Source organism: Neofelis nebulosa, chromosome X (assembly GCF_028018385.1).
Source record: "Neofelis nebulosa isolate mNeoNeb1 chromosome X, mNeoNeb1.pri, whole genome shotgun sequence".
Lineage (NCBI taxonomy): Eukaryota > Metazoa > Chordata > Mammalia > Carnivora > Felidae > Neofelis > Neofelis nebulosa.
Genome location: NC_080800.1, coordinates 66,541,124 through 66,565,526, shown reverse-complemented (window position 1 = coordinate 66,565,526; position 24,403 = coordinate 66,541,124). Strand labels below are relative to the sequence as shown.

The following is a 24,403-nucleotide window of genomic DNA, read 5'->3' as shown; positions in this document are numbered from 1 at the left end:
TGGACAACTCTGTCCACTCCAAGGCTTCTGCCCTCCTTCTCCAAAGGAGCACAACTATGTCCACCAGTCTTTTCATCAGCCATTGAGTGGACTTCTAAAACTTTAGTCTTTGAAATCTAATAGTTGTAAAAACTCATGGTAATAAGCCAATCTCATTTTCCTAGTGAATGGTTTTGGGGAAGTGTTTTTCTTGTGCAATCCCCTGTGTGCTGTACTCTCTCTCTCTCACGCTCTTTCTCCCTTTCTCTCTTTCTTTCTATCTCTCCTCTGATCAAAACTTCCTCCCCTCTGTAAAAACTTCAATTCGTTTCTACCCCAAATAACATCTCTGCACCTCCTACTTTCCACGATGTAGCCTCTTTTCTGCTCTAATTGTGCAGTTTGCTCAGTCCTCACATCAATTTCTTTGGAGTTCAGAATTATTTGATATTTATATAGCTATGTTCAAGGGAAGAGGCAAGCATAGGGTCCCCTACAACTTGGATATCTTAACTCCTCCCCCCATATTTTGTTTTGATATAAGTATAACTATCCCAGCTTTCTTTTGGATTTTACTTGCATGCAATATCCCTTTACTTTCGAACTGTGTGCCTGTGTATTTGAAATGAGTCTCTGATAGGCAAGATAGAGATGAATCTTGTTTTTTTAATCCATTAAACCATTAAATGTGCTTTGTATAATTTAGTAAATTTATATTAAAAAATATTGCTACATATGGACTTATTGCCATTTTGTTACTTGTTTTATAGATTTTTTAAATTCCTTGTTTCTTTTTTATATTTTGCTCTCTTGTTTGTGATTTGATCACTTTCTGTAGTGGCATGTTTAGATTCCTTTCTCTTTATTTTTTGTATATCTACAATAGAATTTTGCTTTTTGTTACAATAAGGTTTGCATAAAGCAACCTATATTTATGTCTATTTTACATTGATAACAACTTAAGTTTGAATGCATTCTAAGGTTTTACATTTCTACACTCCCCCCCAAAATTTTGTTTTTAGTGCCACAATTTACATTTTTTACATTGTGTGTCCACTAACAAGCTATTGTATAGTGATTTTTTAACTTTTTTTTCTTCCAACCTTTATACTAGCTTTATAAGTCATTAACCCACAACTTTTACAACATTAGATAGGCTGTTCTGGATTTTACTATTCATTTGCCTTTACAATGAGCTTTATATTTTCATATGTTTTCCTGTTACTAATTACCAACCTTTTATTTCAGTTTAAATAATTCGTTAATTTGTAAGGTAAGTATAATGGTAAGAATCACCTTTATCTTTTGCTTGACTGGAAAACTATGTCTCCTAAAATTTTGAAGGACAACAAATTACCACTTTAAGCATCTTTTCATTTGCTTACTAGCTATTTATGAATCTCATGAGATATGAGATATGTCTGTTTAAGTTTTTGACCTATTTTTGGGGGCTTCTGGGTGGCTTAGTCAGCTAAGCATCCAAATCTTGATTTCAACTCAGGTAATGATCTCATGGTTCATGAGATCAAGCTCTGTGTTGGTCTCCATGTTGACAGCATAGAGCCTGCTTGGGATTCTTTCTGTCCCTCTCCTCTCTGCCCCGCCCCTACTCATTCTCTCTCTCTCTTTCCCTCTCTCACTCACACACACACACACACACACATACAAAGAACACACACACACACACACACAATAAACAAATACTCTTTAAAAAATAAAAATAAATCACCATTTGACCTATTTTATTGGATTTTTAGTTTTCTTATTGTTTAGTTTAGAAATTTCTTTGTATATACTGGATACAATTCCTTGATTGGGTATGTGATTTTCCAATATTTTCTCTAAGGTTTAGGCTTATCTTTTCATTTCCTTAAAAACTTTTGGAGAAAAGAGTACTAAAATTTTGTTGAATCTCAATCTATTTTTTGTGGATTTGCTATTTTGTTATCACATCAAAGAAATTTTCTAACCTAGTATCACAAAGGTTTTGTTCCATGCTTTGGTCTAGACATTTCACAGTTTTAAGGGTTGCATTTAGGTCTATGTTTCATTTTGAATTAAATTTTATTTATGGTATGAGGAATAAATTCAAGTTATTTTCTTCTTTCTTCTTTTTTCTTTCTTTCTTTCTTTTTGCACTTGGATATCCAATTGTTACAGCACCATTTATAGAAAAGATCATTCTATCATTTCAGTATCATCTTTGTGTATTTGTTAAAAATTAGTTGTCCAGGGCGGCATAGGAGGACGCTGAGCTCACTGCGTCCTGCGGATCACTTAGATTCCACCCACACCTGCCTAACTAACCCAGAAAATCACCAGAAGACTAGCAGAATGGATTCTCCAGAAGCAAGGGTAGACAAGAGGTCCACTGAAGAGGGTAGGAAGGGCGGAGAGGCGGAACGTCCTACACAGACTGGTGGGAGGGAGCCGGGCAGAGGGGCTGCCCGCAGGCAAAGCAGACCCCCGAGTCTGGCTGGCAAAAGTGGAGGGGACGGACGGAGTGTATTCTGATAGCAAGCGGGACTTAACATCTGGAAGGTTATAAGTTAACAGCTCTGCTCGGAGAACGGGAGGGCTGGAGGACGGGAGGGAGAGTTGTTGAGCCCCAGATGATAGAGCACAGCTTGGCAGGGAACAAAGGCGCTAGCCAGCACCATCTCCCTCGCCCATTCCCCAGCCAAAATCCCAAAGGGAACCAGTTCCTGCCAGGGAACTTGATTGCACTGGGCAAACACTGAACACGTGTTTCTGCGGATCCATCCCTCCGGCAGGTCTGACTCTCTCCCTGTGCCACAGGGCCCCTCCTGAAGCTGATCTCTGAAGGAAAAGCAAGCTGAGCCTGCCCCTCCCGCCCCTGTGCACCTTGCCAATCCATGCCAGCTAATACGCCAGATCCCCAGCACCGCAAGCCTGGCAGTGTGCAAGTAGCCCAGACAGGCCACGCCACCCCACAGTGAATCCCGCCCCTAGGAGAGGGGAAGAGAAGACACACACCAGTCTGACAGTGGCCCCAGGAGTGGCCTGGGGGCAGACATCAGGTCTGACGGTGGCCCTGCCCACCAACACAAGTTATTCAAGACAGCACAGGGGAAGTGCCCCACAGTCCCGAACCACTCCAGGGACTATCCAAAATAACAAAAAGGAAGAATTCCCCTCAGAAAAATGTTCCGGAAATAACAACGGCTAATGAACTAATCAAAAATGATTTAAACAATATAACAGAAAGTGAATTTAGAATAATAGTCATAAAATTAATCGCTGGACTTGAAAACAGTATAAAGGACAGCAGAGAATGTATTGCTACAAAGATCAAGGGACTAAGGAAGAGCCAGGAGGAGCTAAAAATTGCTATTAATGATCTGCAAAATAAAATGGAGACAACTATGGTTCGGATTGAAGAGGCAGAGGAGAGAATAGGTGAACTAGTACATAAAATTATGGAAAAAGAAGAAGCTGAGAAAAAGAGAGATTAAAAAATCCAGGAGTATGAGGGGAAAATTAGAGAACTAAGTGATGCACTAAAGAGAAATAATATATGCATAATTGGTATTCCAGAGGAGGAAGAGAGAGGGAAAAGTGCTGAAGGTGTACTTGAAGAAATCATAGCTGAGAACTTCCCTGAACTGGGGAAGGAAAAAGGCATTGAAATCCAAGAGGCACAAAGAACTCCCCTCAGACATAACTTGAATCGATCTTCTGCACGACATATCATAGTGAAACTGGCAAAATACAAGGATAAAGAGAAAATTCTGAAAGCAGCTAAGGATTAACGTGCTCTAACATATAAAGGGAGACCTATAAGACTCGTGACTGATCTCTCTACTGAAACTTGGCAGGCCAGAAAGGAATGGCAGGAGATCTTCAATGTGGTGAACAGGAAAAAAAAATGCAGCCGAGAATCCTTTATCCAGCAAGTCTGTCATTTAGAATAGAAGGAGAGATAAAAGTCTTCCCAAACAAACAAAAAATGAAGGAATTTGTCACCACTAAACCAGCCCTACAAGAGATCCTAAGAGGGATCCTGTGAGACAAAGTACCAGAGACATCGCTACAACCATGAAACCCACAGACATCACAATGACTCTAAACCCATATCTTTCTATAATAACACTGAATGTAAATGGACTAAATGCAACAACCAAAAGACATAGGGTATCAGAATGGATAAAAAAAAAACAAGACCCATCTATTTGCTGTCTACAAGAGACTCATTTTAGACCTGATGACACCTTCAGATTGAGAATGAGGGGATGGAAAAATATTTATCATGCCACGAAATCAAAAGAAAGCTGGAGCAGCCATACTTATATCAGACAAACTAGGCTTTAAATTAAAGGCTGTAACAAGAGGTGAAGAAGGGCATTATATAATAATCACAGGGTCTATCCATCAGGAAGAGCTAACAATTATAAATGTCTATGCACCGAATACAGGAGCCCCCAAATATATAAAACAATTACTCACAAACATAAGCTACCTTATTGATAAGAATGTGGTAATTGCAGGGGACTTTAACACTCCACTTACAGAAATGGATAGATCATCTAGACACATAGTCAATAAAGAAACAAGGGCCCTGAATGATACTTTGGATCAGATGGACTTGACAGATATATTTAGAACTCTGCATCCCAAAGCAACAGAATATGCTTTCTTCTCGAGTTCACATGGAACATTCTCCAAGATAGATCAATTACTGGGTCACAAAACAGTGCTTCATAAGTATAAAAGAATTGGGAAGATACCATGCACACTTTCAGACCACAATGCTATGAAGCTTGAAATCAACCACAGGAAAAAGTCTGGAAAACCTCCAAAAGCATGGAGGTTAAAGAACACCCTACTAACAAATGAGTGGGTCAACCAGGCAATTAGAGAAGAAATTAAAAAATATATGGGAACAAATGAAAATGAAAATACAACAATCCAAACACTTTGGAATGCAGCGAAGGCAGTCCTGGGAGGAAAATACATTGCAATCCAGGCCTACCTAAGAAACAAGAAAAATCCCAAATACAAAATCTAACAGCACACCTAAAGGAAATAGAAGCAGAATAACAAAGACAGCCTAAACCCAGCAGAAGAAGAGAAATCATAAATAACAGAGCAGAAATAAACAATATAGAATCTACAAAAAACTGTAGAGCAAATCAACGAAACCAAGAGTTGCTTTTTTGAAACAATAAACAAAATTGACAAACCTCTAGCCAGGCTTCTCAAAAAGAAAAGGGAGATGACCCAAATAGATACAATCATGAATGAAAATGGAATTATGACAACCAATCCCTCAGAGATACAAGCAATTATCAGGGAATACAATGAAAAATTATATTCCAACAAACTGGACAACCTGGAAGAAATGGACAAATTCCTAAACACCCACACTCTTCCAAAATTCAATCAGGAGGAAATAGAAAGCTTGAACAGACCCATAACCAGCGAAGAAATTGAATCGGTCATGAAAAATCTCCCAACAAATAAGAGTCCAGGACCAGATAGCTTCCCAGGGGAGTTCTACCAGACGTTTAAAGCAGAGATAATACCTATCCTTCTCAAGCTATTCCAAAAAACAGAAAGGGAAAGAAAATTTCCAGACTCATTCTATGAAGCCAGTATTACTTTGATTCCTAAACCAGGCAGAGACCCAGTAGAAAAAGAGAACTACAGGCCAATATCCCTGATGAATATGGATGCAAAAATTCTCAATAAGATACAAGCAAATCGAATTCAACTGCATATAAAAAGAATTATTCACCATGATCAAGTGGGATTCATTCCTGGGATGCAGGGCTGGTTCAACATTAAGAAATCAATTAACGTGATACATCACATTAATAAAAGGAAAGATAAGTACCATATGATACTGTCAATCGATGCAGAAAAGGCATTTAACAAAATCCAGCACCATTTCTTAATAAAAACCCTCCAGAAAGTCGGGATAGAAGGAACATACTTAAAGATCATAAAACCCATTTATGAAAAGCCCACAGCTAACATCATCCTCAATGGGGAAAAACAGACTTTTTCCCTGAGATCAGGAACATAATAGGGATGTCCACTCTCACCGCTGTTGTTTAACACAGTGTTGGAAGTGCTAGCATCAGCAATCAGACAACAAAAGGAAATTAAAGGCATCAAAATTGGCAAAGATGAAGTCACGTTTTCACTTTTTGCAGATGACATGATATTATACATGGAAAATCCGATAGACTTCACCAAAAGTCTGCTAGAATGATACATGAATTCAGTAAAGTTGCAGGATACAAAATGAATGTACAGATCAGTTGCATTCTTATACACTAATAATGAAGCAACAGAAGGACAAATAAAGAAACGGATCCCATTCACAATTGCACCAAGAAGCATAAAATACCTAGGGATAAATCTAACCAAAGATGTAAAAGATCTGTATGCTGAAAACTATAGAAAGCTTTTGAAGGAAATTGAGGAAAGATATAAAGAAATGGGAAAACATTCCATGCCCATGGATTGGAAGAATAAATATTGTTAAAATGTCAATACTACCCAAAGCTATCTACACATTCAATGCAATCCCAAGCAAAATCGCACCAGCATTCTTCTCGAAACTAGAACAAGCCATCCTAAAATTCATATGGAACCACAAAAGGCCCCGAATAGCCAAATAATTTTGAAGAAGACCAAAGCAGGAGGCATCACAATCCCAGACTTTAGCCTCTACTACAAAGCTGTCATCATCAAGACAGCATGGTATTGGCACACAGACACATAGACCAACGGAATAGAATAGAAACCTCAGAACTAGACCCACAAACGTATGGCCAACTAATCTTTGACAAAGCAGGAAAGAACATCCAATGGAAAAAAGACAGTCTCTTTAATAAATGGTGCTGGGAGAACTGGACGGCAACATGCAGAAGGTTGAAACTAGACCACTTTCTCATACCATTCACAAAAATAAATTCAAAATGCATAAAGGACCTGAATGTGAGACAGGAAACCATCAAAACCTTAGAGGAGAAAACAGGAAAAGACCTCTCTGACCTCAGCCATAGCAATCTCTTACTCGACACATCCCCAAAGGCAAGGGAATTAAAAGCAAAAGTGAATTACTGGGACCTTATAAGATAAAAAGCTTCTGCACAGCAAAGGAAACAATCAACAAAACTAAAAGGCAACCAATGGAATGGGAAAAGATATTTGCAAATGACATATCGGACAAAGGGCTAGTATCCAAAATCTATAAAGAACTCACCAAACTCCACACCCGAAAAACAAATAACCCAGTGAAGAAATGGGCAGAAAACATGAATAGACACTTCTCTAAAGAAGACATCCTGATGGCCAACAGGCACATGGAAAGATGTTCAACATCGCTCCTCATCAGGGAAATACAAATCAAAACCACACTCAGATATCACCTCACGCCAGTCAGAGTGGCCAAAATAAACAAATCAGGAGACTATAGATGCTGGAGAGGATGTGGAGAATTGGGAATCCTCTTGCACTGTTGGTGGGAATGCAAATTGGTGCAGCCGCTCTGGAAAGCAGTGTGGAGGTTCCTCAGAAAATTAAAAATAAACCTACCCTATGACCCAGCAATAGCACTGCTAGGAATTTATCCAAGGGATACAGGAGTACTGATGCATAGGGGCACTTGTACCCCAATGTTTATAGCAGCACTCTCAACAATAGCCAAATTGTGGAAAAAGCCTAAATGTCCATCAACTGATGAATGGATAAAGAAATTGTGGTTTATATACACAATGGAGTACTACGTGGCAATGAGAAAGAATGGAATATGGCCCTTTGTAGCAACGTGGATGGAACTGGAGAGTGTGATGCTAAGTGAAATAAGCCATACAGAGAAAGACAGATACCATATGGTTTCACTCTTATGTGGATCCTGAGAAACGTAACAGAAACCCATGGGGGAGGGGAAGGGAAAAAAAAGAGGTTAGAGTGGGAGAGAGCCAAAGCATGAGAGACTCTTAAAAACTGAGAACAAACTGAGGATTAATGAGGGGTGGGAGGGTGGGGAGGGTGGGTGATGGGTATTGAGGATGGCTTTTGGGATGAGTACTGGGTGTTGTATGTAAACCAATTTGACAATAATTTCATATATTGAAAAAAAATAAATAAATATTAGTTGTCCATAAATGTATGGATGTATTTATTGTCTGTGTATTTTCTTCCATTGAACTGTTTGTCTGTTGTTTTGCCAATTCCATGGTGTATTGCTTAATATAGTTTTATAATCAGCCTTAATATCAGGTAAAAAAATACAATATCTTTGTGTGAGTCTCCTCCTTGGGTTCATCTTTTTTAGAACTCTGTAGACTTCTTGGATCTAATATTCTCTTTCTTTCCCCTGTTTATGGTAGTTTACAGTCGTTATTTCTTCAAATACTTTTTCTTCCCCTTTATCTCTCTCTTCTCCTTCTGGAACACATATAATGTGAATGTTATTTGACTTGTTGTTGTCCCATAAGTCCTTTAAGCTATCTTCACTCCATTCTCCTTCTCCTTTTCTTCTTTCTCCTTCTCCTTCTCATTCTCCTTCTCCTTCTTCTCTGATTGGATGACTGCTCTGTGTTTGAATTCACTGGTCCTTTATTCTACTTCATCCAGTATGCTGTTGAGCTCTTGTGTTTTATTTTCAGTTCATTTATTGTATTTTTAAGCTCTGTGATTTCTACTTGGTATGTCTTTATATTTCATATCTTTTTTTGGAAATTATTACATTTTCTTTCATTGATCTGACATTAGTATGAATATTACCTTTAATTGGAATGTTTTATCAGGTAAGTCACTTCTCTCCATTTAATTAATTCCTTTTTTTCTGAGTATCTTGTTCTTTCATTGAGAACATTTTTTTCTGTTTCTTCATTTTCCTTGACTGTGTGTGTAGTTTCTATTTATTAGATGATGCAGCCTCCTCTCCCAGTCTTGAATGTGCGTCTCTTGTAAGATATGAGCTCTTTCATTCAACCGTGCCCGAACTCTTGGTTGTCTCTCAAATATTATGATTGTCAACAGGACTCCCTTATCCTTAGTGGTTTACAATAATTGATAAGTCATCTCAGTGTCCCCAGAGGGATGTTCTCAGACATCACCTAGGTCCAGGCTTATTGGAGGTTATACCCTCCAGCAATAAATTTAAAAATATGAAAATATATCTCTGTCTCTGGAAGATGGGTGCTTCTGTATTCCTTTTTGCAGAGCCCTGGAGATAATAGCCAGTTAAAAACTCTCTCTTTGTTACCTTTATATTGAACCCATGAACACAAGCCTTTCTAGCCACCAGAACCATACTGTCAATGGATGTGTTCCCTGGGTGGCAGTCACAAAAACCAGATACAGTTTCTTTTCTTGGTAACTATTGACCTTGGAGTAACATGGGGCACAGGGAGAGTACAAAGTTGGTGTCAGCCAGTCTCTCCAGTGTCTGGAGAGAATTGTAGTCTGCCTCTAGATGTGTGTTTAATTAGAATTGGCTGCCACTGTGCTAGGCTCTGGGGTATACGAATGTAAGTCCCGACAAATCCCTTAAGAACTGTTTCTTAGTGTCCCATTACCTTGTGGATCTTATGGACTCAAGCTCTGTCAGATTTTAAAGATAGATATTTGGAGGATCATTTCACAGCTGCAGGTCTTAACATTGGGATTCCAGATGTGTGGTTCAAACCCTTTGCTTCTCAGGGAGAAGTTCTGCATTTAAGCTCCTCCCCCCATCCCCACCTCCTGTCATGGGTCACCTTGCTGTGGGTGAATTTATGGCAAGATTGTGTCTCAGCCTATCTTACCCATTTCATTTTTTCCCCTTATTCACATAATGTATACAAGTTGCCTAACTTGAATTAGGGATTCTTTCAAGGGAAATTGCTCCACATGTAGCTGAAGGTTCGGTATGCCCATGTGAGAAGATGAGTTTAGGATCTTCCTATATTTCCATCTTGAACCAGAACTTAATACTTTTTTAAATTAATTCTTTAGGAATTTATATATATATATATAAGATGCCTTGTGTGAATACAGGTAGTTTTACTTTCCATTCCAATTTGGATGCTTTTTATTTATTTTTCTTATCTACGTGCTTTGGTTAGCACTTACAGTGTAATGCTGTTGTGAATAGCAGTAGTGAAAGTAGACATCCTTGAATGGTTTCTAATCACAGGGAGGGAGCTTTAAGTTTGGGTATGATTTTATCTGTCAGTTTTTCATAAATGTCCTTTGTCAGTTTGAAAAAATTCCCTTCTATTCCTAGTTTAGTGTGTGTGCGTGTATGTGTGTGTATTATCCAACATTCTATCCCCAAATAGAAGACTACACACTCTGTTCAAATTCACATGACATCCAGTAAAATCAGCTATGTTTTTTATCATAAAATAAACCTTAACAAATTTAAAGAATTTAAACCAAACTGAACGTGTACTGAAAATAATGAAATAAAACTCTAGAAATCAATAATAGAACAATCACAGGAAAATCTCTAAGAAATTGGAAAATAAACAACACATATCTAGTTAATTCATGGGTCAAAAAGGAATTCTCAAGAAAAAAATATATAACAGAATTTAAATAAATATACAAAATGAAAACATAAAGCTATCAAACTTTCAGGGTCAGAAAACAAGAAGTTTCTTATCAGGGCTGCAGTGGGAAGAATGGGTGACTATAAAGGGAGCAAGGCCAATTTTTGGCAAGATGCAAACTTTCCATATCTTGATTGTGGTGATGGTTACATAACTGTATGAATTTTTCTTTTTTTTTTTTAATATATGAAATTTATTGTCAAATTGGTTTCCATACAACACCCAGTGCTCATCCCAAAAGGTGCCCTCCTCAGTACCCATCACCAACCCTCCCCTCCCTCCCACCCACCATCAAACCTCAGTTTGTTCTCAGTTTTTAACAGTCTCTTATGCTTTGGCTCTCTCCCACTCTAACCTCTTTTTTTTTCCTTCCCCTCCCCCATGGGTTTCTGTTAAGTTTCTCAGGATCCACGTACGAGTGAAACCATATGGTATCTGTCTTTCTCTGCATGGCTTATTTCACTTAGCATCACACTCTCCAGTTCCATCCACGTTGCTACAAAGGGCCATATTTCATTCTTTCTCATTGCCACGTAGTACTCCATTGTGTATATAAACCACAATTTCTTTATCCATTCATCACTTGATGGACATTTAGGCTCTTTCCATAATTTAGCTATTGTTGAGAGTGCTGCTATAAACATTGGGGTACAAGTGCCCCTATGCATCAGTACTCCTATATCCCTTGGGTAAATCCCTAGCAGTGCTATTGCTGGATCATAGGGTAGGTTTATTTTTAATTTTCTGAGGAACCTCCACACTGCTTTCCAGAGCGGCTGCACCAATTTGCATTCCCACCAACAGTGCAAGAGGGTTCCCAATTCTCCACATCCTCTCCAGCATCTATAGTCTCCTGATTTGTTTATTTTGGCCACTATGACTGGCGTGAGGTGATATCTGAGTGTGGTTTTGATTTGTATTTCCCTGATGAGGAGCGACGTTGAACATCTTTTCATGTGCCTGTTGGCCATCAGGATGTCTTCTTTAGAGAAGTGTCTATTCATGTTTTCTGCCCATTTCTTCACTGGGTTATTTGTTTTTCGGGTGTGGAGCTTGGTGAGTTCTTTATAGATTTTGGATACTAGCCCTTTGTCCGATATGTCATTTGCAAATATCTTTTCCCATTCCATTGGTTGCCTTTTAGTTTTGTTGGTTGTTTCCTTTGCTGTGCAGAAGCTTTTTATCTTCATAAGGTCCCAGTAATTCACTTTTGCTTTTAATTCCCTTGCCTTTGGGGATGTGTCAAGTAAGAGATTGCTGCAGCTGAGGCCAGAGAGGTTTTTCCCCGCTTTCTCCTCTAGGGTTTTGATGGTTTCCTGTCTCACATTCAGGTCCTTTATCCACTTTGAGTTTATTTTTGTGAATGGTGTGAGAAAGTGGTCTAGTTTCAACCTTCTGCCTGTTGCCGTCCAGTTCTCCCAGCACCATTTGTTAAAGAGACTGTCTTTTTTCCATTGGATGTTCTTTCCTGCTTTGTCAAAGATTAGTTAGCTATACGTTTGTGGGTCTAGTTCTGGGGTTCCTATTCTATTCCGTTGGTCTATGTGTCTGTTTGTGTGCCAATACCATGCTGTCTTGATGATGACAGCTTTGTAGTAGAGGCTAAAGTCTGGGATTGTGATGCCTCCTGCTTTGGTCTTCTTCTTCAAAATTACTTTGGCTATTCGGGGCCTTTTGTGGTTCCATATGAATTTTAGGATGGCTTGTTCTAGTTTCGAGAAGAATGCTGGTGCGATTTTGCTTGGGATTGCATTGAATGTGTAGATAGCTTTGGGTAGTATTGACATTTTGACAATATTTATTCTTCCAATCCATGAGCAGGGAATGTCTTTCCATTTATCTTCTTCAATTACCTTCGTAAGCTTTCTATAGTTTTCAGCATACAGATCTTTTACATCTTTGGTTAGATTTATCCCTTGGTATTTTATGCTTCTTGGTGCAATTGTGAATGGGATCCGTTTCTTTATTTGTCTTTTTGTTGCTTCATTATTAGTGTATAAGAATGCAACTGATTTCTGTACATTGATTTTGTATCCTGCAACTTTGCTGAATTCATGTATCAGTTCTAGCAGACTTTTGGTGGAGTCTATCGGATTTTCCATGTATAACATCATGTCATCTGCAAAAAGCGAAAGCTTGACGTCATCTTTGCCAATTTTGATGCCTTTGATTTCTTTTTGTTGTCTGATTGCTGATGCTAGAACTTCCAACACTATGTTAAACAACAGCGGTGAGAGTGGGCATCCCTGTCGTGTTCCTGATCTCAGAGAAAAAGCTCTCAGTTTTTCCCCGTTGAGGATGCTGTTAGCTGTGTGATTTTCATAAATGGGTTTTATGATCTTTAAGTATGTTCCTTCTATCCCGACTTTCTCAAGGGTTTTTATTAAGAAAGGGTGCTGGATTTTGTCAAAGACCTTTTCTGCATCGATTGACAGGATCATATAGTTCTTCTCTTTTTTTTTTTGTTAATGTGATGTATCACGTTGATCAATTTGCGAATGTTGAACCAGCCCTGCAGCCCGGGAATGAATCCCACTTGATCATGGTGAATAATTCTTTTTATATGCAGTTGAATTCGATTTGCTAGTATCTTATTGAGAATTTTTGCATCCATATTCATCAGGGATATTGGCCTGTAGTTCTCTTTTTTTACTGGGTCTCTGTCTGGTTTAGGAATCAAAGTAATACTGGCTTCATAGAATGAGTCTGGAAGTTTTCCTTCCCTTTCTATTTCTTGGAATAGCTTGAGAAGGATAGGTATTATCTCTGCTTTAAACATCTGCTAGAACTCCCCTGGGAAGCCATCTGGTCCTGGACTCTTATTTGTTGGGAGATTTTTGATAACCGATTCAATTTCTTTGCTGGTTATGGGTCTGTTCAAGCTTTCTATTTCCTCCTGATTGAGTTTTGGAAGCGTGTGGGTGTTTAGGAATTTGTCTATTTCTTCCAGGTTGTCCAATTTGTTGCCATATAATTTTTCATAGTATTCCCTGATAATTGTTTGTATCTCTGAGGGATTGGTTGTCATAATTCCATTTTCATTCATGATTGTATCTATTTGGGTCATCTCCCTTTTCTTTTTGAGAAGCCTGGCTAGAGGTTTGTCAATTTTGTTTATTTTTTCAAAAAACCAACTCTCGGTTTCGTTGATCTGCTCTGCAGTTTTTTGTAGATTCTATATTGTTTATTTCTGCTCTGATCTTTATTATTTCTCTTCTTCTGCTGGGTTTAGGCTGTCTTTGCTGTTCTGCTTCTATTTCCTTTAGGTGTGCTGTTAGATTTTGTATTTGGGATTTTTCTTGTTTCTTGAGATAGGCCTGGATTGCAATGTATTTTCCTCTCAGGACTGCCTTCGCTGCATCCCAAAGCGTTTGGATTGTTGTATTTTCATTTTCTTTTGTTTCCCTATATTTTTTAATTTCTTCTCTAATTGCCTGGTTGACCCACTCATTCTTTAGTAGGGTGTTCTTTAACCTCCATGCTTTTGGAGGTTTTCCAGACTTTTTCCTGTGGTTGATTTCAAGCTTCATAGCATTGTGGTCTGAAAGTATGCATGGTATAATTTCAATTCCTATATACTTATGAAGGGCTGTTTTGTGTCCCAGTATATGATCTATCTTGGAGAATGTTCCATGTGCACTCGAGAAGAAAGTATATTCTGTTGCTTTGGGATGCAGAGTTCTAAATATATCTGTCAAGTCCATCTGATCCAAAGTATCATTCAGGGCCCTTGTTTCTTTATTGACTATGTGTCTAGATGATCTATCCATTTCTGTAAGTGGAGTGTTAAAGTCCCCTGCCATTACCACATTCTTATCAATAAGGTTGCTTTTGTTTATGACTAATTGTTTTATATATTTGGGGGCTCCGGTATTCGGCGCATAGACATTTATAATTGCTAGCTCTTCCTGATGGATAAACCCTGTAATTATTATATAATGTCCTTCTTCATCTCTTGTTACAGCCTTTAATTTAAAGTCTAGTTTGTCTGATATAAGTATGGCTACTCCAGCTTTCTTTTGGCTTCCAGTAGCATCATAAATAGTTCTCCATCCCCTCATTCTCAATCTAAAGGTGTCCTCAGATCTAAAACGAGTGTCTTGTAGACAGCAAATAGATGGGTCTTGTTTTTTTTATTCATTCTGATACCCTATGTCTTTTGGTTGGTGCATTTAATCCATTTACATTCAGTGTTATTATAGAAAGATACGGGTTTAGAGTCATTGTGATATCTGTATGTTCTATGCTTGTAGTGATATCTCTGGTACTTTGTCTCACAGGATCCCCCTTAGGATCTCTTGTAGGGCTGGTTTCGTGGTGACAAATTCCTTCAGTTTTTGTTTGGGAAGACCTTTATCTCTCCTTCTATTCTAAATGACAGACTTGCTGGATAAAGGATTCTCGGCTGCATATTTTTTCTGTTTAGCACACTGAAGATATGCCAATTCTTTCTGGCCTGCCACGTTTCAAAATAGAGATCAGTCACGAGTCTTATAAGTCTCCCTTTATATATGAGGGCACGTTTATCCCTTGCTGCTTTCAGAATTTTCTCTTTATCCTTGTATTTTGCCAGTTTCACTATGATATGTCGTGCAGAAGATCGATTCAAGTTACTTCTGAGGGAGTTCTCTGTGCCTCTTGGATTTCAATGCCTTTTTCCTTCCCCAGTTCAGGGAAGTTCTCAGCTATAATTTCTTCAAGTACCCCTTCAGCACCTTTCCCTCTCTCTTCCTCCTCTGGGATACCAATTATGCATATATTATTTCTTTTTAGTGTATCACTTAGTTCTCTAATTTTCCCCTCATACTCCTGGATTTTTTTATCTCTCTTTTTCTCAGCTTCCGCTTTTTCCATAACTTTACCTTCTAGTTCACCTATTGTCTCCTCTGCCTCTTCCATCCGAGCCGTCGTCGTTTCCATTTTGTTTTGCATCTCGTTTAAAGCGCTTTTCAGCTCCTCGTGACTGTTCCTTAGTCCCTTGATCTCTGTAGCAAGAGATTGTCTGCTGTCCTCTATACTGTTTTCAAGCCCAGCGATTAATTTTATGACTATTATTCTAAATTCACTTTCTGTTATATTATTTAAATCCTTTTTGATCAGTTCATTAGCTGTTGTTATTTCCTGGAGATTCTTCTCAGGGGAATTCTTCCGTTTGGTCATTTTGGATAGTCCCTGGAGTGGTGAGGACCTGCAAGGCACTTCCCCTGTGCTGTGGTGTATAACTGGAGTTGGTGGGCGGGGCCGCAGTCCAACCTGATGGCTGCCCCCAGCCCACCGCTGGAGCCACAGTCAGACTGGTGTGTGCCTTCTCTTCCCCTCTCTTAGAGGCAGGATTCACTGTGGGGTGGCGTGGCCCGTCTGGGCTACTTGCACACTGCCAGGCTTGTGGTGCTGGGGATCTGGCGTATTAGCTGGGGTGGGTAGGCAAGGTGAACGGGGGCAGGAGGGGTAGGCTTAGCTCGCTTCTCCTTAGGTGATCCACTTCTGGAGGGGCCCTGTGGCAGTGGGAGGGAGTCAGATCCGCTGCCAGAGATTTGCCTCCACAGAAGCACAGAGTTGGGTGTTTGTGCGGAGGGAGCAAGTTCCCTGGCAGGAACTGGTTCCCTTTGGGATTTTGGCTGGGGGATGGGCAGGTGAGATGGTGCTGGCGAGCGCCTTTGTTCCCCACCAAACTGAGCTCTGTTGTCTGGGGGCTCAGCAGCTCTCCCTCCCTTTGTCCTCCAGCCTTCCCGCTTTCTGTGCAGAGCTGTTAACTTCTGACCTCCCAGACGCTAAGTCGGGCTTGCTGTCAGAACACAGTCCGTCTGGGCCCTCCGCTTTTGCCAGCCAGACTCGGAGGCTCTGCTTGGCTGGCAAGTCGCCCCTCCACCCCAGGTCCCTCCCGCCAGTCCGTGGAGCGCGCACCGCCTCGCCTCCCTTCCTACCCTCTTCCGTGGGCCTCTTGTCTGTGCTTGGTTCCGGAGACTCCGTTCTGCTAATCCTCTGGCGGTTTTCTGGGTTATTTAGGCAGGTGTGGGTGGAATCTAAGTGATCAGCAGGACACGTGGTGAGTCCAGCGTCCTCCTACACCGCCATCTTCCCTCTCTCCCCTGTATGAATTTTTCAAGTCTCATGAAACTGTATACTAAAGCATGCATTTTGCTAAATGAAGAACATAAGAAGAAAAAAAAAAGAAAGTGCATTGTCTTTTGTCCAACAGCTTTTCTGCATCAATGAAGATGATTATGTGACTTTTCCCCTCCACTGAATTAATGTAATGTATTAAATAAATTATTTTTTCATGTCAAATTACTATTGCATTCTGAAATAAAATCCACATTGCAATGACATATAATCTAATATGCTACTGTATTTGGTCTGCTAGTGCTTTCTTGGAGGTATTTGTACCTATCTATATTCATAAGGAAAATTGGTTTATAATTTTCTATTCTTTTGATGTATTTGTTTGCTATCCAGATACATCTCAAAGAGTAAGTTGGAAAGTGTTCCCTCTTTTTTTAATTTTTGAAATATTTTGGAAGAAATTGGTGTTAATTCTTTAAAAATTTTAGTAGAACTTGGGGCGCCTGGGTGGCTCAGTCAGTTAAGCATCCCACTCTTGATCTCAGCTCAGGTCATAATCTCAGGGTTTCATGGTTTCGAGGCCCACATCAGGCTCTGTGCTGGCAGTGCTGAGCCTGCTTGGGATTCTGTCTGTCTGTGTGTCTGTCTCTTTCTCTCTGCCCTTCCCCAATTCGTGCTGTCTCTGTATCTCCCAAAATAAGATAAAATTAATAAAAAATTTGGTAGAACTTAATAGTTAAGTCTATATGGATTATGGTTTTTCTTTGTTGTGAGGTATTTGACTGTTGATTTCATTCATGTATGTATTATATGTCTTTTTAAGATTTTCTATTATTTCTCCTTTTAATTTTGATAGTATATGTGTTTTTAGGAATTTGTCCATTTTATCAAGGTTATAAAATTTGTTAACATAAAATTGTTTATATTATTGTATTATAATTATTTTTGTTTTTGTAATCAGTAGTAATGTCCTTTTTATTTCTGATTTTAGTAAATTTTGTATTCCCTTTTTTGTGTTACCCATCTACTTAAAAGTGTGCCAATTTGGTCAATTACTTTCAATGAAATATTTTAAATTTTATTTATTCTTGGGGCACCTGGGTGGCTCAGTCAGTTAAGCGTCTGACTTCAACTCAGGTCGTGATCTCACGGTTTGTGATTTCGAGCCCCGCGTCAGGCTCTGTGCTGACAGCTCAGAACCTGGAGCCTGCTTCAGATTCTGTGTCTCCTTCTCTCTATGCCCCTCCCTCATTCATGCTCTTTCTCTGTCTCAAAAATAAATAAACATTAAAAAATTTTTAAAAATATATTTATTCTTTACATTGTTTATTTCATTCATCTTTTCTCTGATTCTTATTACTTTCATAATTCTGGTAGTTTTAAGTTTGGCTAGCTTTTCTCTTTCCAGGTCCAGATGTTGTAAAGTTAGATTAGTTGGGTTAATGATTTGGGATTTTTTTTTCTTTACTGTAAACATTTATAATTGTACATTTCCTCTGAGAAATGCTCCCATTGAATCTCATAGGTTTTGGTATATTGTGTGTTAGTTTTAATTTCTTGTAAGTGCTTCTAATTTCCCTTTTCATTTCTTCTTTGACCCATTGATTATTTAAGAATAATTTGTGGGGGCACCTGGGTGACTAAGTCTGTTAAACCTCCGATTTCACCTCAGGTTATGATCTCACAGTTCATGGGTTTGAGCCCTATGTTGGATTCTGTGCTGACAGCTCAGAGCCTAGAGCCTGCTTCGCATTCTGTGTCTTCCTCTCTTTCTGCCCCTCCTCCACTCATGCTCTCTTCCTCTCTCAAAAACAAATACCCATTAAAAAATTTAAAAGAGGGGCGCCTGGGTGGCGCAGTCGGTTAAGCGTCCAACTTCAGCCAAGTCACGATCTCGCGGTCCGTGAGTTCGAGCCCCGCGTCAGGCTCTGGGCTGATGGCTCAGAGCCTGGAGCCTGTTTCCGATTCTGTGTCTCCCTCTCTCTCTGCTCCTTCCCCGTTCATGCTCTGTCTCTCTCTGTCCCAAAAATAAATAAAAAAAAATTTAAAAGAGTGTAATTTGTGTAATTTCCACATATTTGTGAACTTTTTAATTTTCATTTTTTAAAGTTTATTTATTTATTTTGAGAGAAAGAGAAAGAGTACAAGCAGAGGAGGGGTAGTGAGAGAGGGAGAGGAAATCTTAAGCAGGCCTTACACTGTCAGTGCAGAGCCCAATGTGGGGCTTGAACTCATGAACTGTGAGATCATGACCTGAGATGAAATCAAGAGTTGGACACTTAACCAACTGAGCCAACCAGGCTCCCCTTTGCTTTTCCATTTTTCAAAATGATTTCTAGTTTCAATTCATTTTGGTCAGAGAAGATACTTGTACAATATAATCCTTTAGATTTATTGAGACTTGTAGCCTAAGATGTGATCTATCTATGGGAATATTTAATGTACAGTGCTGGTGTTCTGTATATATTTGTTGAGTATCATATGTTTTTCTTGTACTCTATTTTGTTATTGATCTGTCTTCCTGTTATGGCCATAACTGAAACACAGTACTGTAGGCACCTACTGTTACTATCTATTTCTCCATTCAGATCTTTCCATTTTTACTTCATATATCATGGAGTACTGTTGTTGCATACATGTTTATAGTTGTTATATGTTATTGATCGATATCAACATACAATATTCTTTTTTCTCCTGTAAAGTTCTGTGACTTAATGAAAGTCCATTTTTTTTTCTGCTATTAGCTTAGCCACCTTATCTCTATTTTGGTTACTATTAGCATGAAATATATATTTCCAACATTTCATTTTTGACTTGTCCTTGAATCAGAATTGAATTTATTCAGTCAGAACAGAGTTATCATTTTTGTAAAAATCAATTCTTCTTATAAATTCTAATGTTTTTTATTAATTAATTAATTTATTTTATTTTTTGAACTTTTAAAAAACTTGAGTAGAGTTGACACACCATGTTATATGAATTTCAGGTGCACAACATAGGGATTTGACCAGCTTGCTGACTACAAGTGTAGATACTGTCTCATTACATCACTATTACAATACTATTGACCATAATCCCTATGCTGTGTCTTTTATTCCCATGAGTTATTCATTCAATAACCACAACCCTGTTATCCCCCTCTCCCCTTCAGCCATTCTTCCTAACCCCCCAACACCTGCCACTCTGACAACCTTCAGTTTGTTCTTTGTATTTATAGGTTTGATTTTTTTTCTTTATATATTTTTTAGATTCAACTTATGAGAGGAATTATATGGTGTTTGTCTTTCACAGTCTTACTTATTTCACTTAGCATAATACCTTCTAGGTCCATCCATTTGGTCTCAAATGGCACAATGTCATCCTTTTTTATTGTTGCATAATATTCCATTGTGTATGTACATATGTATGTATCACATCTTCCGTATCTAATCATATATTGATGAAAACTTGGGTTGCTTCCATATCTTCACTATTATAAATAATTCTGCAATAAAAATAGGTGTGCATATGTCATTTTGAATTAGCTCCTTTAGTTTCTTTCCATAAATATTCAACAGAGGAATTATTGGATCATGTGGTATTTATATATTTGATATTTTTAGGACCTGCCATTCTACACTCTCCACAATGGCTGTATGTATTTACATATCCACCAATAGTTGATGATGGTTCCTTTTTCTTCACATCTTTGCAAATACTTGGTATTTCTTGTCATTTTTATTTTAGCTATTCTAACTGGTGTAATGTAATATCTCATTGTGGTTTTGATTTGCATTTCCTGATGACTACTGATGTTGAGAATCTTTTCACGTATCTGTTGACCATCTGTATGTCTTCTTTAGAAAAGTCTCTATTCAGTTTCCTGCCCATTTTTTAATCAGATTTCTTGTGTTTTTTTTTTTTTGGTGTTGACTTGTATAAGTTTTTTGAATATTTTCTATATTAACCCCATATTAGATATATCATTTTCAAATATCTTCTCCCATTCGGCAGGTTATCTTTTTGTTTTGTTGATAGTTTCTTTTGCTGTGCAAAACCTTTTTATTTTGAAGTAGTCCCAATACTTTGTTATTGCTTTTGTTTCCCTTCCTTAGGAGACATATCTAGAAAAAGTTGCTGTGGCCAATGTCAGAGAAATTACTGCCTGTGTTCTCTTCTGGAATTTTTAATTTCATGTCTCACATTTAGGTATATAACCCATTTTGAGTTTATTTTGTAAATGGTATAAGAAATTGATCCAATTTCATTCTTTTAAATGTAGCTGTCCAGTTTTCCCAGCACCATTTATTGATGAGACTGTCTTTTCCCCATTGTGTATTTTTGCCTCCTTTGTCATAGATTGATTGGACATATAAATGTGGGTTAATTTCTGGAGTCTTTATTCTGTTCTATTGATCTATGTTCCTATTTTTGTGCCAGTATCATACCATTTTGCTTACTACATCTTTATAGTGTCTCTTGAAATCTAGTGTTGTGATACCTGTAGTTTTTTTTTTCTTGCTTGAGATTGCTTTGGTTATTCAGGGTCTTTTTCTGTTGTATCATAAAGATTTTAGTATTATTTGTTCTAGTTCTATGAAGAAGGCATTGGTGTTTTAATAGAGATTGCATTGAATCTGTAGGTTGCTTTGGGTAATATGGAAATTTTAACAATATTAATTCTTCCAATCCGTGAGCATTGATATCTTTCCATTTGTTTCTGTCACCATCAATCTCCTTCATCAATATTTTATAGTTTTCAAAATACAGATCACCTCTTTGGTTAAATTTATTCTTAGGTATGTTATTTTTTGTGCAATTGTAAATAATGTATTTTTTTAATTTCTCTTTCTGATACCTCATTATTAGTGCACAGAAAAGCTATCAATTTCTGGTTATTAAAGTTATGCCCTGACATGCTAATGAAGTCATTTATTTTAGTAGTTTCTTGGTAGAGTCCTTACGGTTTTCTATGTATAGTATCATGTCTTCTGCAAATAGTGATAGTTTAACTTGTTTTCCAATATGGATGGCTCTTATTTCTTTTTCTTGTCATATTGCTGTGGCTAAACCTTATAGTACCATGTTGAATAAAAGTGGTAAGAGTGGAAATCCTTGTCTTGCTCCCAATCTTAGAAGGAGAACACTCAGTTTTTCACTTTTCAGTGTGCTAGTAACTGTGAACTTTTCATATATGGACTTTATTATGTTGAAGTAGGTTTCCTCCAACCTTAATTTTGGTGATAGTTTTTATCATGACAGATGTTGAATTTTGTCTAATGCTTTTTCTCAATCTACTAAGAAGATCATATGATTTTTATAATTTGTTCTGATATATTGTGTGCTTCTGACTAAGTTGCAAAAAAGGAGCCATGATTTTATCTCTAGAATAAAGTCCACCTGATTGTGGTGAATGATCTGTTTAGTGTATTGTTGTACATGACTTGCTAGTATTCTGTTGAGAATTTTTTCATCTATGTTCATCAGGCATATTAGCTTGTACTCTTCTCTTTTTTTATGATGTCTTGGTCTAGTTTTGGTACCAGGGTAGTGCAGGTTTTGTAGACTGCATAGGAAAGCTTTCTTTTCTACTTTTTGGAATAGTTTGAAAATAAATATTAAATCTTTAAATGACTGGTAGAATCCACCTGTGAATTCATCGTCTCCTAGACTTTTATTTCTTTATAGATTCAATTTTATTATTTGTAATCTGTATGTTCGGATTTTCTACTTTCTCCAGGTTGGTTTTTGAAGATTACTATATATTTAGCCATTTATTCTAGGTTTTTCATTTTTTTGAATATGATTTTTTTTTGCACTTTTGTCTTACAATCCTTGCTAATCCTGTGATATCAAGATTGTCTTCAATCCTGTCTCATTTCTGGTTGTCTTTAGTTTGGTAATTTTTTTTTCTTAATGAGTCTGGCTAAAGGTTTTTCAAATTTATTTATCTTTTAAAAGAATAAGCTTCTGATTTCATTGTTTTTTTTCTACCTTTTTTTTCAGTCTCTGTGGCATTTATTTATTTCTTCTCTGATTTTTATCATTTTCTCTTTTCTACTCACTTTGGGTTTTTATTGTCCTTTTTCCCCTAGTTATTTTAGGTGTAATGTTAGATTGTTTATTTGAGCTTCTTCTTATTTCTTGAGGCATCCCTGCATTGCTATGCACTTTCCTTTTTGGACAATTTTTATTATGTTCCAAAGATTTTGACCAGTTTGTTTTCATTTTCATTTGTGTCCAGGTATTTTTTAATTTTTTCTTTGATTGCTTTGTTGACCCATTAATTATTTACTATCATTTTGTTTACTCTCCACATGTTTGTGTTTTTTCCAGTCTTTTTCTTATGAATTATCTCTAGTTTCATACTGTTGTGATCAGAAAAGATGCATGGTGTGATTTAAATATTCTCAAATTTATTGAGGTTTATTTTATGGCCTATTACGTGATGCATTCTGGAGAATGTTCCAAGTGCACTTGAAAAGTATGTGAATTCTTGGATTTTTGGATGAAATGCTCTGTATATATCTGTTATGTCCATGTGGTCCAATGTGTAATTCAAAGACATTGTTTCTTTGTTGATTTTCTGTCTGGATGATCTATCTATTTCTGTAAGTGAAGTGTTAAAGTCCCCTATTTTTCTTGCATTACCAACAATTTCTCTCTTTATGTCCATTAATATTTGCTTTATATATTTAGGCACTCCAGTGTTAGGTGCATAGATATGTACAATTGTTATACCCTCTTGTAAGATTGATCACTTGGCCACAGAATGTGCTTTGGGGTGAAGTCTTGAGACAAAGAAATCACCACCACCATCTCATCTATATTGTTCACCAGGTCTTGGCCACAAAAGGAACTTTGGATTAATATGGGATTGCCCTCAGTAGAATCACCCAGAAGCAGAAAATCTGGAGAAAGGACCACCTGTTTGGCTTTGTTGCTGTCCCAACAAAAAATCTCAATGGCACAATAAACATCATGCACTAGGAGTATGCCATTCCAGAAAGAGACTCCATTGGAAAGAGGCTTGTTTAAACTACAGATGCTTTTAGGTTAAAATTCACCTCCCTCAATGCAAATTTGAACTATCACTGTTTTGCCCCAACTTGGACCCATCAGACACTGTGTCTGTCCATCTTTAAAGACATAGACTGTAGGCAAGCCTTCATGATTAAGCAGATCTTAAGAACACAAGACCTTCTAAATGAACCAAGTATCCCAAACCCAACTCAAGCAGAAGCTTACAGGATTTACTGCCAAAACAGTGCAGTATGAGAAGGTTTGAACACAAACCAAGAAGTTTGCACCTTCATAAGTGGTGATCATGTGGCATCATAAGAAGGAAGGGATTGGTTTGGAAAGAATTTGTGCACAACAGTTTTGCAAATTTAACATTGCTCTGTTCAATTACAATTACCTGGGTGGAGAATTGGGAGTACACAATTTTACATTTCCACAAGTGGTACACAGTTCTTGATTCACTGAAGTGCCTGGTTTTTCACACAGGATCTCTTCCTAAGTCTTTTGTATATTTGATTGTGATGTAAAACTTGTTTTCATTTTAATATTGATGTCAGTATTTAACAGCTGTATCATTATAAACTTTTATACAATGAGCCCCCTTGAACTAGATTCCTTTAATTGCAAATTCAGGAATGCTTCACACCAATTAGATCTGCACTTAGCCTCCAGCTGGCCTCTAACCTGCCTCATTCTCCTCTGAATTTGGGTTATGTTACTTAACCTCAGTTCCAAAGTCAGCTGACCTCTAATTTCTGCAACACTTCCTTTGTTTTTATATG

At 37.8% G+C, this 24,403-nt stretch overlaps 1 pseudogene; it reads left to right on the top strand.

The window, feature by feature from the left end:
- The first annotated feature begins 2,313 nt into the window (after positions 1 to 2,313).
- On the top strand, positions 2,314 to 23,916 carry LOC131502088 (SUMO-conjugating enzyme UBC9-like; annotated as a pseudogene).
- The last annotated feature ends 487 nt before the right edge of the window (positions 23,917 to 24,403 follow it).